We start from the raw sequence: 17236 nt of genomic DNA, 5'->3' as shown, positions 1-17236 counted from the left end.
AAACCACTTCAGCGCCAAAGTCCTTTTCAGCTAGCCCTAAATACAAAGGCTCTAGACGCAGATGTTGCTGTAAGGGCTAATTCCATCAAGCAACACTGCATGTTGCTGAATTGCATATTGAAGAAGAATCAGCCGAGTGGTTCTTGTGGGAGAACAACTCCATTTGGCTCACTGACTTCACACACCATCAGGTTGACAGGCAGCTCTCAAGCAAACTACGTGTTCACACACTATGCTAAATGCCATTTGAGTGCATTGTCCTGAAGGGCAGGTTGGTGAGCATCCCACACAAACGAAGGCTGCACAGGCGGGTTTCACATGCCGCCAACTCCACATTCAGAAACCACTTCAGCGCCAAAGCCGTTTTCAGCTAGCCCTAAATACAAAGGCTCTAGACGCAGATGTTGCTGTAAGAGCTGATTCCATCAAGCAACACTGCATGTTGCTGAATTGCATATTGAAGAAGAATCAGCCGAGTGGTTCTTGTGGGAGAACAACTCCATTTGGCTCACTGACTTCACACACCATCAGGCTGACAGGCAGCTCTCAAGCAAACTACGTGTTCACACACTATGCTTAATGCCGTTTGAGTGCATTGTCCTGAAGGGCAGGTTGGTGAGCATCCCACACAAACGAAGGCTCCACAGGCGGGTTTCACATGCCACCAACTCCACATTCAGAAACCACTTCAGCGCCAAAGCCCTTTTCAGCTAGCCCTAAATACAAAGGCTCTAGACGCAGATGTTGCTGTAAGGGCCAATTCCATCAAGCAACACTGCATGTTGCTGAATTGCATATTGAAGAAGAATCAGCCGAGTGGTTCTTGTGGGAGAACAACTCCATTTGGCTCACTGACTTCACACACCATCAGGCTGACAGGCAGCTCTCAAGCAAACTACCTGTTCACACACTATGCTTAATGCCGTTTGAGTGCATTGTCCTGAAGGGCAGGTTGGTGAGCATCCCACACAAACGAAGGCTCCACAGGCGGGTTTCACATGCCACCAACTCCACATTCAGAAACCACTTCAGCGCCAAAGCCGTTTTCAGCTAGCCCTAAATACAAAGGCTCTAGACGCAGATGTTGCTGTAAGAGCTAATTCCATCAAGCAACACTGCATGTTGCTGAATTGCATATTGAAGAAGAATCAACCGAGTGGTTCTTGTGGGAGAACTACTCCATTTGGCTCACTGACTTCACACACCATCAGGCTGACAGGCAGCTCTCAAGCAAACTACGTGTTCACACACTATGCTTAATGCCGTTTGAGTGCATTGTCCTGAAGGGCAGGTTGGTGAGCATCCCACACAAACGAAGGCTCCACAGGCGGGTTTCACATGCCACCAACTCCACATTCAGAAACCACTTCAGCGCCAAAGCCCTTTTCAGCTAGCCCTCAATACAAAGGCTCTAGACGCAGATGTTGCTGTAAGGGCTAATTCCATCAAGCAACACTGCATGTTGCTGAATTGCATATTGAAGAAGAATCAGCCGAGTGGTTCTTGTGGGAGAACAACTCCATTTGGCTCACTGACTTCACACACCATCAGGCTGACAGGCAGCTCTCAAGCAAACTACGTGTTCACACACTATGCTTAATGCCGTTTGAGTGCATTGTCCTGAAGGGCAGGTTGGTGAGCATCCCACACAAACGAAGGCTCCACAGGTGGGTTTCACATGCCACCAACTCCACATTCAGAAACCACTTCTGCGCCAAAGCCCTTTTCAGCTAGCCCTAAATACAAAGGCTCTAGACGCAGATGTTGCTGTAAGAGCTAATTCCATCAAGCAACACTGCATGTTGCTGAATTGCATATTGAAGAAGAATCAGCCTAGCCGTTCTTGTGGGAGAACAACTCCATTTGGCTCACTGACTTCACACACCATCAGGCTGACAAGCAGCTCTCAAGCAAACTACGTGTTCACACACTATGCTTAATGCCGTTTGAGTGCATTGTCCTGAAGGGCGGGTTGGTGAGCATCCCACACAAATGAAGGCTTCACAGGCGGGTTTCACATGCCACCAACTCCACATTCAGAAACCACTTCAGCGCCAAAGACCTTTTCAGCTAGCCCTCAATACAAAGGCTCTAGACGCAGATGTTGCTGTAAGAGCTAATTCCATCAAGCAACACTGCATGTTGCTGAATTGCATATTGAAGAAGAATCAGCCGAGTGGTTCTTGTGGGAGAACAACTCCATTTGGCTCACTGACTTCACACACCATCAGGCTGACATGCAGCTCTCAAGCAAACTACGTGTTCACACACTACGCTTAATGCCGTTTGAGTGCATTGCCCTGAAGGGCAGGTTGGTGGGCATCCCAACAAACGAAGGCTCCACAGGCGGGTTTTACATTCCACCAACTCCACATTCAGAAACCACTTCAGCGCCAAAGCCCTTTTCAGCTAGCCCTCATTACAAAGGCTCTAGACGCAGATGTTGCTGTAAGGGCTAATTCCATCAAGCAACACTGCATGTTGCTGAATTGCATATTAAAGAAGAATCAGCCGAGTGGTTCTTGTGGGAGAACAACTCCATTTGGCTCACTGACTTCACACACCATCAGGTTGACAGGCAGCTCTCAAGCAAACTACGTGTTCACACACTATGCTTAATGCCATTTGAGTGCATTGTCCTGAAGGGCAGGTTGGTGAGCATCCCACACAAACGAAGGCTGCACAGGCGGGTTTCACATGCCACCAACTCCACATTCAGAAACCACTTCAGCGCCAAAGCCGTTTTCAGCTAGCCCTAAATACAAAGGCTCTAGACGCAGATGTTGCTGTAAGAGCTAATTCCATCAAGCAACACTGCATGTTGCTGAATTGCATATTGAAGAAGAATCAGCCGAGTGGTTCTTGTGGGAGAACAACTCCATTTGGCTCACTGACTTCACACACCATCAGGCTGACAGGCAGCTCTCAAGCAAACTACGTGTTCACACACTATGCTTATTGCCGTTTGAGTGCATTGTCCTGAAGGGCAGGTTGGTGAGCATCCCACACAAACGAAGGCTCCACAGGCGGGTTTCACATGCCACCAACTCCACATTCAGAAACCACTTCAGCGCCAAAGCCCTTTTCAGCTAGCCCTCAATACAAAGGCTCTAGACGCAGATGTTGCTGTAAGGGCCAATTCCATCAAGCAACACTGCATGTTGCTGAATTGCATATTGAAGAAGAATCAGCCGAGTGGTTCTTGTGGGAGAACAACTCCATTTGGCTCACTGACTTCACACACCATCAGGCTGACAGGCAGCTCTCAAGCAAACTACGTGTTCACACACTATGCTTAATGCCGTTTGAGTGCATTGTCCTGAAGGGCAGCTTGGTGAGCATCCCACACAAACGAAGGCTCCACAGGCGGGTTTCACATGCCACCAACTCCACATTCAGAAACCACTTCAGCGCCAAAGCCGTTTTCAGCTAGCCCTAAATACAAAGGCTCTAGACGCAGATGTTGCTGTAAGAGCTGATTCCATCAAGCAACACTGCATGTTGCTGAATTGCATATTGAAGAAGAATCAGCCGAGTGGTTCTTGTGGGAGAACAACTCCATTTGGCTCACTGACTTCACACACCATCAGGCTGACAGGCAGCTCTCAAGCAAACTACGTGTTCACACACTATGCTTAATGCCGTTTGAGTGCATTGTCCTGAAGGGCAGGTTGGTGAGCATCCCACACAAACGAAGGCTCCACAGGCGGGTTTCACATGCCACCAACTCCACATTCAGAAACCACTTCAGCGCCAAAGCCCTTTTCAGCTAGCCCTCAACAGAAAGGCTCTAGACGCAGATGTTGCTGTAAGGGCCAATTCCATCAAGCAACACTGCATGTTGCTGAATTGCATATTGAAGAAGAATCAGCCGAGTGGTTCTTGTGGAGAACAACTCCATTTGGCTCACTGACTTCACACACCAACAGGTTGACAGGCAGCTCTCAAGCAAACTACGTGTTCACACACTATGCTTAATGCCGTTTGAGTGCATTGTCCTGAAGGGCAGGTTGGTGAGCATCCCACACAAACGAAGGCTCCACGGGCGGGTTTCACATGCCACCAACTCCACATTCAGAAACCACTTCAGCGCCAAAGACCTTTTCAGCTAGCCCTCAATACAAAGGCTCTAGACGCAGATGTTGCTGTAAGAGCTAATTCCATCAAGCAACACTGCATGTTGCTGAATTGCATATTGAAGAAGAATCAGCCGAGTGGTTCTTGTGGGAGAACAACTCCATTTGGCTCACTGACTTCACACACCATCAGGCTGACATGCAGCTCTCAAGCAAACTACGTGTTCACACACTACGCTTAATGCCGTTTGAGTGCATTGCCCTGAAGGGCAGGTTGGTGGGCATCCCAACAAACGAAGGCTCCACAGGCGGGTTTTACATTCCACCAACTCCACATTCAGAAACCACTTCAGCGCCAAAGCCCTTTTCAGCTAGCCCTCATTACAAAGGCTCTAGACGCAGATGTTGCTGTAAGGGCTAATTCCATCAAGCAACACTGCATGTTGCTGAATTGCATATTAAAGAAGAATCAGCCGAGTGGTTCTTGTGGGAGAACAACTCCATTTGGCTCACTGACTTCACACACCATCAGGTTGACAGGCAGCTCTCAAGCAAACTACGTGTTCACACACTATGCTTAATGCCATTTGAGTGCATTGTCCTGAAGGGCAGGTTGGTGAGCATCCCACACAAACGAAGGCTGCACAGGCGGGTTTCACATGCCACCAACTCCACATTCAGAAACCACTTCAGCGCCAAAGCCGTTTTCAGCTAGCCCTAAATACAAAGGCTCTAGACGCAGATGTTGCTGTAAGAGCTAATTCCATCAAGCAACACTGCATGTTGCTGAATTGCATATTGAAGAAGAATCAGCCGAGTGGTTCTTGTGGGAGAACAACTCCATTTGGCTCACTGACTTCACACACCATCAGGCTGACAGGCAGCTCTCAAGCAAACTACGTGTTCACACACTATGCTTATTGCCGTTTGAGTGCATTGTCCTGAAGGCCAGGTTGGTGAGCATCCCACACAAACGAAGGCTCCACAGGCGGGTTTCACATGCCACCAACTCCACATTCAGAAACCACTTCAGCGCCAAAGCCCTTTTCAGCTAGCCCTCAATACAAAGGCTCTAGACGCAGATGTTGCTGTAAGGGCCAATTCCATCAAGCAACACTGCATGTTGCTGAATTGCATATTGAAGAAGAATCAGCCGAGTGGTTCTTGTGGGAGAACAACTCCATTTGGCTCACTGACTTCACACACCAACAGGTTGACAGGCAGCTCTCAAGCAAACTACGTGTTCACACACTATGCTTAATGCCGTTTGAGTGCATTGTCCTGAAGGGCAGGTTGGTGAGCATCCCACACAAACGAAGGCTCCACAGGCGGGTTTCAGATGCCACCAACTCCACATTCAGAAACCACTTCAGCGCCAAAGCCGTTTTCAACTAGCCCTAAATACAAAGGCTCTAGACGCAGATGTTGCTGTAAGAGCTAATTCCATCAAGCAACACTGCATGTTGCTGAATTGCATACTGAAGAAGAATCAGCCGAGTGGTTCTTGTGGGAGAACAACTCCATTTGGCTCACTGACTTCACACACCATCAGGCTGACAGGCAGCTCTCAAGCAAACTATGTGTTCACACACTATGCTTAATGCCGTTTGAGTGCATTGTCCTGAAGGGCAGGTTGGTGAGCATCCCACACAAACGAAGGCTCCACAGGCGGGTTTCACATGCCACCAACTCCACATTCAGAAACCACTTCAGCGCCAAAGCCGTTTTCACCTAGCCCGAAATACAAAGGCTCTAGACGCAGATGTTGCTGTAAGAGCTAATTCCATCAAGCAACGCTGCATGTTGCTGAATTGCATAATGAAGAAGAATCAGCCGAGTGGTTCTTGTGGAGAACAACTCCATTTGGCTCACTGACTTCACACACCATCAGGCTGACAGGCAGCTCTCAAGCAAACTACGTGTTCACACACTATGCTTAATGCCGTTTGAGTGCATTGTCCTGAAGGGCAGGTTGGTGAGCATCCCACACAAACGACGGCTGCACAGGCGGGTTTCACATGCCACCAACTCCACATTCAGAAACCACTTCAGCGCCAAAGCCCTTTTCAGCTAGCCCTAAATACAAAGGCTCTAGACGCAGATGTTGCTGTAAGAGCTAATTCCATCAAGCAACACTGCATGTTGCTGAATTGCATATTGAAGAAGAATCAGCCGAGTGGTTCTTGTGGGAGAACAACTCCATTTGGCTCACTGACTTCACACACCATCAGGCTGACATGCAGCTCTCAAGCAAACTACGTGTTCACACACTATGCTTAATGCCGTTTGAGTGCATTGTCCTGAAGGGCAGGTTGGTGAGCATCCCACACAAACGAAGGCTCCACAGGCGGGTTTCACATGCCACCAACTCCACATTCAGAAACCACTTCAGCGCCAAAGCCCTTTTCAGCTAGCCCGAAATACAAAGGCTCTGGACGCAGATGTTGCTGTAAGAGCTAATTCCATCAAGCAACACTGCATGTTGCTGAATTGCATATTGAAGAAGAATCAGCCGAGTGGTTCTTGTGTGAGAACAACTCCATTTGGCTCACTGACTTCACACACCATCAGGCTGACAGGCAGCTCTCAAGCAAACTACGTGTTCACACACTATGCTTAATGCCGTTTGAGTGCATTGTCCTGAAGGGCAGGTTGGTGAGCATCCCACACAAACGAAGGCTCCACAGGCGGGTTTCACATGCCACCAACTCCACATTCAGAAACCACTTCAGCGCCAAAGCCCTTTTCAGCTAGCCCGAAATACAAAGGCTCTAGATGCAGATGTTGCTGTAAGAGCCAATTCCATCAAGCAACACTGCATGTTGCAGAATTGCATATTGAAGAAGAATCAGCCGAGCCGTTCTTGTGGGAGAACAACTCCATTTGGCTCACTGACTTCACACACCATCAGGCTGACAGGCAGTTCTCAAGCAAACTACGTGTTCACACACTATGCTTAATGCCGTTTGAGTGCATTGTCCTGAAGGGCAGGTTGGTGAGCATCCCACACAAACGAAGGCTCCACAGGCGGGTTTCACATGCCACCAACTCCACATTCAGAAACCACTTCAGCGCCAAAGCCCTTTTCAGCTAGCCCTAAATACAAAGGCTCTAGATGCAGATGTTGCTGTAAGAGATAATTCCATCAAACAACACTGCATGTTGCTGAATTGCATATTGAAGAAGAATCAGCCGAGTGGTTCTTGTGGGAGAACAACTCCATTTGGCTCACTGACTTCACACACCAGCAGGCTGACAGGCAGCTCTCAAGCAAACTACGTGTTCACACACTATGCTTAATGCCGTTTGAGTGCATTGTCCTGAAGGGCAGGTTGGTGAGCATCCCACACAAACGAAGGCTCCACAGGCGGGTTTCACATGCCACCAACTCCACATTCAGAAACCACTTCAGCGCCAAAGCCGTTTTCACCTAGCCCGAAATACAAAGGCTCTAGACGCAGATGTTGCTGTAAGAGCTAATTCCATCAAGCAACGCTGCATGTTGCTGAATTGCATAATGAAGAAGAATCAGCCGAGTGGTTCTTGTGGAGAACAACTCCATTTGGCTCACTGACTTCACACACCATCAGGCTGACAGGCAGCTCTCAAGCAAACTACGTGTTCACACACTATGCTTAATGCCGTTTGAGTGCATTGTCCTGAAGGGCAGTTTGGTGAGCATCCCACACAAACGACGGCTGCACAGGCGGGTTTCACATGCCACCAACTCCACATTCAGAAACCACTTCAGCGCCAAAGCCCTTTTCAGCTAGCCCTAAATACAAAGGCTCTAGACGCAGATGTTGCTGTAAGAGCTAATTCCATCAAGCAACACTGCATGTTGCTGAATTGCATATTGAAGAAGAATCAGCCGAGTGGTTCTTGTGGGAGAACAACTCCATTTGGCTCACTGACTTCACACACCATCAGGCTGACATGCAGCTCTCAAGCAAACTACGTGTTCACACACTATGCTTAATGCCGTTTGAGTGCATTGTCCTGAAGGGCAGGTTGGTGAGCATCCCACACAAACGAAGGCTCCACAGGCGGGTTTCACATGCCACCAACTCCACCTTCAGAAACCACTTCAGCGCCAAAGCCCTTTTCAGCTAGCCCGAAATACAAAGGCTCTGGACGCAGATGTTGCTGTAAGAGCTAATTCCATCAAGCAACACTGCATGTTGCTGAATTGCATATTGAAGAAGAATCAGCCGAGTGGTTCTTGTGTGAGAACAACTCCATTTGGCTCACTGACTTCACACACCATCAGGCTGACAGGCAGCTCTCAAGCAAACTACGTGTTCACACACTATGCTTAATGCCGTTTGAGTGCATTGTCCTCAAGGGCAGGTTGGTGAGCATCCCACCCAAACGAAGGCTCCACAGGCGGGTTTCACATGCCACCAACTCCACATTCAGAAACCACTTCAGCGCCAAAGCCCTTTTCAGCTAGCCCGAAATACAAAGGCTCTAGATGCAGATGTTGCTGTAAGAGCCAATTCCATCAAGCAACACTGCATGTTGCAGAATTGCATATTGAAGAAGAATCAGCCGAGCCGTTCTTGTGGGAGAACAACTCCATTTGGCTCACTGACTTCACACACCATCAGGCTGACAGGCAGTTCTCAAGCAAACTACGTGTTCACACACTATGCTTAATGCCGTTTGAGTGCATTGTCCTGAAGGGCAGGTTGGTGAGCATCCCAACAAACGAAGGCTCCACAGGCGGGTTTCACATGCCACCAACTCCACATTCAGAAACCACTTCAGCGCCAAAGCCCTTTTCAGCTAGCCCTAAATACAAAGGCTCTAGACGCAGATGTTGCTGTAAGGGCTAATTCCATCAAGCAACACTGCATGTTGCTGAATTGCATATTGAAGAAGAATCAGCCGAGTGGTTCTTGTGGGAGAACAACTCCATTTGGCTCACTGACTTCACACACCATCAGGCTGACAGGCAGCTCTCAAGCAAACTACGTGTTCACACACTATGCTTAATGCCATTTGAGTGCATTGTCCTGAAGGCCAGGTTGGTGAGCATCCCACACAAACGAAGGCTCCACAGGTGGGTTTCACATGCCACCAACTCCACATTCAGAAACCACTTCAGCGCCAAAGCCCTTTTCAGCTAGCCCGAAATACAAAGGCTCTAGACGCAGATGTTGCTGTAAGAGCTAATTCCATCAAGCAACACTGCATGTTGCTGAATTGCATATTGAAGTAGAATCAGCCCAGCCGTTCTTGTGGGAGAACAACTCCATTTGGCTCACTGACTTCACACACAATCAGGCTGACAAGCAGCTCTCAAGCAAACTACGTGTTCACACACTATGCTTAATGCCGTTTGAGTGCATTGTCCTGAAGGGCGGGTTGGTGAGCATCCCACACAAATGAAGGCTTCACAGGCGGGTTTCACATGCCACCAACTCCACATTCAGAAACCACTTCAGCGCCAAAGACCTTTTCAGATAGCCCTCAATACAAAGGCTCTACATGCAGATGTTGCTGTAAGAGCTAATTCCATCAAGCAACACTGCATGTTGCTGAATTGCATATTGAAGAAGAATCAGCCGAGTGGTTCTTGTGGGAGAACAACTCCATTTGGCTCACTGACTTCACACACCATCAGGCTGACAGGCAGCTCTCAAGCAAACTACATGTTCACACACTATGCTTAATGCCGTTTGAGTGCATTGTCCTGAAGGGCAGGTTGGTGAGCATCCCACACAAACGAAGGCTCCACAGGCGGGTTCACATGCCACCAACTCCACATTCAGAAACCACTTCAGCGCCAAAGCCCTTTTCAGCTAGCCCGAAATACAAAGGCTCTAGATGCAGATGTTGCTGTAAGAGCTAATTCCATCAAGCAACACTGCATGTTGCAGAATTCCATATTGCAGAAGAATCAGCCGAGTGGTTCTTGTGGGAGAACAACTCCATTTGGCTCACTGACTTCACACACCATCAGGCTGACAGGCAGTTCTCAAGCAAACTACGTGTTCACACACTATGCTTAATGCCGTTTGAGTGCATTGTCCTGAAGGGCAGGTTGGTGAGCATCCCAACAAACGAAGGCTCCACAGGCGGGTTTCACATGCCACCAACTCCACATTCAGAAACCACTTCAGCGCCAAAACCCTTTTCAGCTAGCCCGAAATACAAAGGCTCTAGACGCAGATGTTGCTGTAAGAGCTAATTCCATGAAACAACACTGCATGTTGCTGAATTGCATATTGAAGAAGATTCAGCCGAGTGGTTCTTGTGGGAGAACAACTCCATTTGGCTCACTGACTTCACACACCATCAGGCTGACAGGCAGCTCTCAAGCAAACTACGTGTTCACACACTATGCTTAATGCCGTTTGAGTGCATTGTCCTGAAGGGCAGGTTGGTGAGCATCCCAACAAACGAAGGCTCCACAGGCGGGTTTCACATGCCACCAACTCCACATTCAGAAACCACTTCAGCGCCAAAGCCCTTTTCAGCTAGCCCTAAATACAAAGGCTCTAGACGCAGATGTTGCTGTAAGCGCTAATTCCATCAAGCAACACTGCATGTTGCTGAATTGCATATTGAAGAAGAATCAGCCGAGTGGTTCTTGTGGGAGAACAACTCCATTTGGCTCACTGACTTCACACACCATCAGGTTGACAGGCAGCTCTCAAGCAAACTACGTGTTCACACACTATGCTTAATGCCGTTTGAGTGCATTGCCCTGAAGGGCAGGTTGGTGGGCATCCCAACAAACGAAGGCTCCACAGGCGGGTTTCACATGCCCCCAACTCCACATTCAGAAACCACTTCAGCGCCAAAGCCCTTTTCAGCTAGCCCTAAATACAAAGGCTCTAGATGCAGATGTTGCTGTAAGAGCTAATTCCATCAAGCAACACTGCATGTTGCTGAATTGCATATTGAAGAAGAATCAGCCGAGTGGTTCTTGTGGGAGAACAACTCCATTTGGCTCACTGACTTCACACACCATCAGGTTGACAGGCAGCTCTCAAGCAAACTACGTGTTCACACACTATGCTTAATGCCGTTTGAGTGCATTGTCCTGAAGGGCAGGTTGGTGAGCATCCCACACAAACGAAGGCTCCACAGGCGGGTTTCACATGCCACCAACTCCACATTCAGAAACCACTTCAGCGCCAAAGCCGTTTTCAGCTAGCCCGAAATACAAAGGCTCTAGACGCAGATGTTGCTGTAAGAGCTAATTCCATCAAGCAACACTGCATGTTGCTGAATTGCATATTGAAGAAGAATCAGCCGAGTGGTTCTTGTGAGAGAACAACTCCATTTGGCTCACTGACTTCACACACCATCAGGCTGACAGGCAGCTCTCAAGCAAACTACGTGTTCACACACTATGCTTAATGCCGTTTGAGTGCATTGTCCTGAAGGGCAGGTTGGTGAGCATCCCACACAAACGAAGGCTCCACAGGCGGGTTTCACATGCCACCAACTCCACATTCAGAAACCACTTCAGCGCCAAAGCCATTTTCAGCTAGACCTCAATACAAAGGCTCTAGACGCAGATGTTGCTGTAAGAGCTAATTCCATCAAGCAACGCTGCATGTTGCTGAATTGCATAATGAAGAAGAATCAGCCGAGTGGTTCTTGTGGAGAACAACTCCATTTGGCTCACTGACTTCACACACCATCAGGCTGACAGGCAGCTCTCAAGCAAACTACGTGTTCACACACTATGCTTAATGCCGTTTGAGTGCATTGTCCTGAAGGGCAGGTTGGTGAGCAACCCACACAAACGAAGGCTGCACAGGCGGGTTTCACATGCCACCAACTCCACATTCAGAAACCACTTCAGCGCCAAAGCCCTTTTCAGCTAGCCCTAAATACAAAGGCTCTAGACGCAGATGTTGCTGTAAGAGCTAATTCCATCAAGCAACACTGCATGTTGCTGAATTGCATATTGAAGAAGATTCAGCCGAGTGGTTCTTGTGTGAGAACAACTCCATTTGGCTCACTGACTTCACACACCATCAGGCTGACAGGCAGCTCTCAAGCAAACTACGTGTTCACACACTATGCTTAATGCCGTTTGAGTGCATTGTCCTGAAGGGCAGGTTGGTGAGCATCCCAACAAACGAAGGCTCCACAGGCGGGTTTCACATGCCACCAACTCCACATTCACAAACCACTTCAGCGCCAAAGCCCTTTTCAGCTAGCCCTAAATACAAAGGCTCTAGACGCAGATGTTGCTATAAGGGCTAATTCCATCAAGCAACACTGCATGTTGCTGAATTGCATATTGAAGAAGAATCAGCCGAGTGGTTCTTGTGGGAGAACAACTCCATTTGGCTCACTGACTTCACACACCATCAGGCTGACAGGCAGCTCTCAAGCAAACTACGTGTTCACACACTATGCTTAATGCCGTTTGAGTGCATTGTCCTGAAGGGCAGGTTGGTGAGCATCCCAACAAACGAAGGCTCCACAGGCGGGTTTCACATGCCATCAACTCCACATTCAGAAACCACTTCAGCGCCAAAGCCCTTTTCAGCTAGCCCGAAATACAAAGGCTCTAGACGCAGATGTTGCTGTAAGAGCTAATTCCATCAAGCAACACTGCATGTTGCTGAATTGCATATTGAAGAAGAATCAGCCGAGTGGTTCTTGTGGGAGAACAACTCCATTTGGCTCACTGACTTCACACACCATCAGGTTGACAGGCAGCTCTCAAGCAAACTACGTGTTCACACACTATGCTTAATGCCATTTGAGTGCATTGTCCTGAAGGGCGGGTTGGTGAGCATCCCACACAAATGAAGGCTCCACAGGCGGGTTTCACATGCCACCAACTCCACATTCAGAAACCACTTCAGCGCCAAAGCCCTTTTCAGCTAGCCCTCAATACAAAGGCTCTAGATGCAGATGTTGCTGTAAGAGCTAATTCCATCAAGCAACACTGCATGTTGCTGAATTGCATATTGAAGAAGAATCAGCCGAGTGGTTCTTGTGGGAGAACAACTCCATTTGGCTCACTGACTTCACACACCATCAGGCTGACAGGCAGCTCTCAAGCAAACTACGTGTTCACACACTATGCTTAATGCCGTTTGAGTGCATTGCCCTGAAGGGCAGGTTGGTGAGCATCCCACACAAACGAAGGCTGCACAGGCGGGTTTCACATGCCACCAACTCCACATTCAGAAACCACTTCAGCGCCAAAGCCCTTTTCAGCTAGCCCTAAATACAAAGGCTCTAGAAGCAGATGTTGCTGTAAGGGCTAATTCCATCAAGCAACACTGCATGTTGCTGAATTGCATATTGAAGAAGAATCAGCCGAGTGGTTCTTGTGGGAGAACAACTCCATTTGGCTCACTGACTTCACACACCATCAGGCTGACAGGCAGCTCTCAAGCAAACTACGTGTTCACACACTATGCTTAATGCCGTTTGAGTGCATTGCCCTGAAGGGCAGGTTGGTGAGCATCCCAACAAACGAAGGCTCCACAGGCGAGTTTCACATGCCACCAACTCCACATTCAGAAACCACTTCAGCGCCAAAGCCCTTTTCAGCTAGCCCTAAATACAAAGGCTCTAGACGCAGATGTTGCTGTAAGGGCTAATTCCATCAAGCAACACTGCATGTTGCTGAATTGCATATTGAAGAAGAATCAGCCGAGTTGTTCTTGTGGGAGAACAACTCCATTTGGCTCACTGACTTCACACACCATCAGGTTGACAGGCAGCTCTCAAGCAAACTACGTGTTCACACACTATGCTTAATGCCGTTTGAGTGCATTGTCCTGAAGGGCAGGTTGGTGAGCATCCCACACAAACGAAGGCTGCACAGGCGGGTTTCACATGCCACCAACTCCACATTCAGAAACCACTTCAGCGCCAAAGCCGTTTTCAGCTAGCCCTAAATACAAAGGCTCTAGATGCAGATGTTGCTGTAAGAGCTAATTCCATCAAGCAACACTGCATGTTGCTGAATTGCATATTGAAGAAGAATCAGCCGAGTGGTTCTTGTGGAGAACAACTCCATTTGGCTCACTGATTTCACACACCATCAGGCTGACAGGCAGCTCTCAAGCAAACTACGTGTTCACACACTATGCTTAATGCCGTTTGAGTGCATTGTCCTGAAGGGCAGGTTGGTGAGCATCCCACACAAACGAAGGCTCCACAGGCGGGTTTCACATGCCACCAACTCCACATTCAGAATCCATTTCAGCAAAAAAACCCTTTTCAGCTAGCCCTCAAAACAAAGGCTCTAGACGCAGATGTTGCTGTAAGAGCTAATTCCATCAAGCAGCACTGCATGTTGCTGAATTGCATATTGAAGAAGATTCAGCTGAGTGGTTCTTGTGGGAGAACAACTCCATTTGGCTCACTGACTTCACACACCATCAGGTTGACAGGCAGCTCTCAAGCAAACTATGTGTTCACACACTATGCTTAATGCCGTTTGAGTGCATTGTCCTGAAGGGCAGGTTGGTGAGCATCCCACACAAACGAAGGCTCCACAGGCGGGTTTCACATGCCACCAACTCCACATTCAGAAACCACTTCAGCGCCAAAGCCATTTTCAGCTAGTCCTAAATACAAAGGCTCTAGATGCAGATGTTGCTGTAAGAGCTAATTCCATCAAGCAACACTGCATGTTGCTGAATTGCATATTGAAGAAGAATCAGCCGAGTGGTTCTTGTGGGAGAACAACTCCATTTGGCTCACTGACTTCACACACCATCAGGCTGACAGGCAGCTCTCAAGCAAACTACGTGTTCACACACTATCCTTAATGCCGTTTGAGTGCATTGTCCTGAAGGGCAGGTTGGTGAGCATCCCACACAAACGAAGGCTATACAGGTGGGTTTCACATGCCACCAACTCCACATTCAGAAACCACTTCAGCGCCAAAGAAGTTTTCAGCTATCCCTAAATACAAAGGCTCTAGACGCAGATGTTGCTGTAAGAGCTAATTCCATCAAGCAACACTGCATGTTGCTGAATTGCATATTGAAGAAGAATCAGCCGAGTGGTTCTTGTGGGAGAACAACTCCATTTGGCTCACTGACTACACACACCATCAGGCTGACAGGCAGCTCTCAAGCAAACTACGTGTTCACACACTATGCTTAATGCCGTTTGAGTGCATTGTCCTGAAGGGCGGGTTGGTGAGCATACCACACAAACGAAGGCTTCACAGGTGGGTTTCACATACCACCAACTCCACATTCAGAAACCATTTCAGCGCCAAAGCCATTTTCAGCTAGCCCTAAATAAAAAGGCTTTAGACGCAGATGTTGCTGTAAGAGCTAATTCCATCAAGCAACACTGCATGTTGCTGAATTGCATATTGAAGAAGATTCAGCCGAGTGGTTCTTGTGGGAGAACAACTCCATTTGGCTCACTGACTTCACACACCATCAGGCTGACAGGCAGCTCTCAAGCAAACTATGTGTTCACACACTATGCTTAATGCCGTTTGAGTGCATTGTCCTGAAGGGCAGGTTGGTGAGCATCCCACACAAACGAAGGCTCCACAGGCGGGTTTCACATGCCACCAACTCCACATTCAGAATCCATTTCAGCAAAAAAAAACCCTTTTCAGCTTGCCCTAAATAAAAAGGCTCTAGACGCAGATGTTGCTGTAAGAGCTAATTCCATCAAGCAACACTGCATGTTGCTGAATTGCATATTGAAGAAGAATCAGCCGAGTGGTTCTTGTGTGAGAACAACTCCATTTGGCTCACTGACTTCACACACCATCAGGCTGACAGGCAGCTCTCAAGCAAACTACGTGTTCACACACTATGCTTAATGCCGTTTGAGTGCATTGTCCTGAAGGGCAGGTTGGTGAGCATCCCAACAAACGAAGGCTCCACAGGCGGGTTTCACATGCCACCAACTCCACATTCAGAATCCATTTCTGCAAAAAAACCCTTTTCAGCTAGCCCTCAAAACAAAGGCTATAGACGCAGATGTTGCTGTAAGAGCTAATTCCATCAAGCAACACTGCATGTTGCTGAATTGCATATTGAAGAAGATTCAGCCGAGTGGTTCTTGTGGGAGAACAACTCCATTTGGCTCACTGACTTCACACACCATCAGGTTGACAGGCAGCTCTCAAGCAAACTACGTGTTCACACACTATGCTTAATGCCGTTTGAGTGCATTGTCCTGAAGGGCAGGTTGGTGAGCATCCCACACAAACGAAGGCTCCACAGGCGGGTTTCACATGCCACCAACTCCACATTCAGAAACCACTTCAGCGCCAAAGCCCTTTTCAGCTAGCCCTAAATACAAAGGCTCTAGACGCAGATGTTGCTGTAAGAGCTAATTCCATCAAGCAACACTGCATGTTGCTGAATTGCATATTGAAGAAGATTCAGCCGAGTGGTTCTTGTGGGAGAACAACTCCATTTGGCTCACTGACTTCACACACCATCAGGCTGACAGGCAGCTCTCAAGCAAACTACGTGTTCACACACTATGCTTAATGCCATTTGAGTGCATTGTCCTGAAGGGCAGGTTGGTGAGCATCCCAAACAAATGAAGGCTCCGCAGGCATGTTTCACATGCCACCAACTCCACATTCAGAAACCACTTCAGCGCCAAAGCCCTTTTCAGCTAGCCCTAAATACAAAGGATCTAGACGCAGATGTTGCTGTAAGAGCTAATTCCATCAAGCAACACTGCATGTTGCTGAATTGCATATTGAAGAAGAATCAGCCGAGTGGTTCTTGTGGGAGAACAACTCCATTTGGCTCACTGACTTCACACACCATCAGGCTGACAGGCAGCTCTCAAGCAAACTACGTGTTCACACACTATGCTTAATGCCGTTTGAGTGCATTGTCCTGAAGGGCAGGTTGGTGAGCATCTCACACAAACGAAGGCTCCACAGGCGGGTTTCACATGCCACCTACTCCACATTCAGAAACCACTTCAGTGCCAAAGCCCTTTTCAGCTAGCCCTAAATACAAAGGATCTAGACGCAGATGTTGCTGTAAGAGCTAATTCCATCAAGCAACACTGCATGTTGCTGAATTGCATATTGATGAAGAATCAGCCGAGTGGTTCTTGTGGGAGAACAACTCCATTTGGCTCACTGACTTCACACACCATCAGGCTGACAGGCAGTTCTCAAGCAAACTTCGTGTTCACACACTATGCTTAATGCCGTTTGA

This window comes from Ochotona princeps, chromosome 16, assembly GCF_030435755.1.
Source record: "Ochotona princeps isolate mOchPri1 chromosome 16, mOchPri1.hap1, whole genome shotgun sequence".
Classification (NCBI taxonomy): domain Eukaryota; kingdom Metazoa; phylum Chordata; class Mammalia; order Lagomorpha; family Ochotonidae; genus Ochotona; species Ochotona princeps.
The sequence above is the reverse complement of the archived record's forward strand: the minus strand, read 5'-3'. Positions refer to the sequence as shown.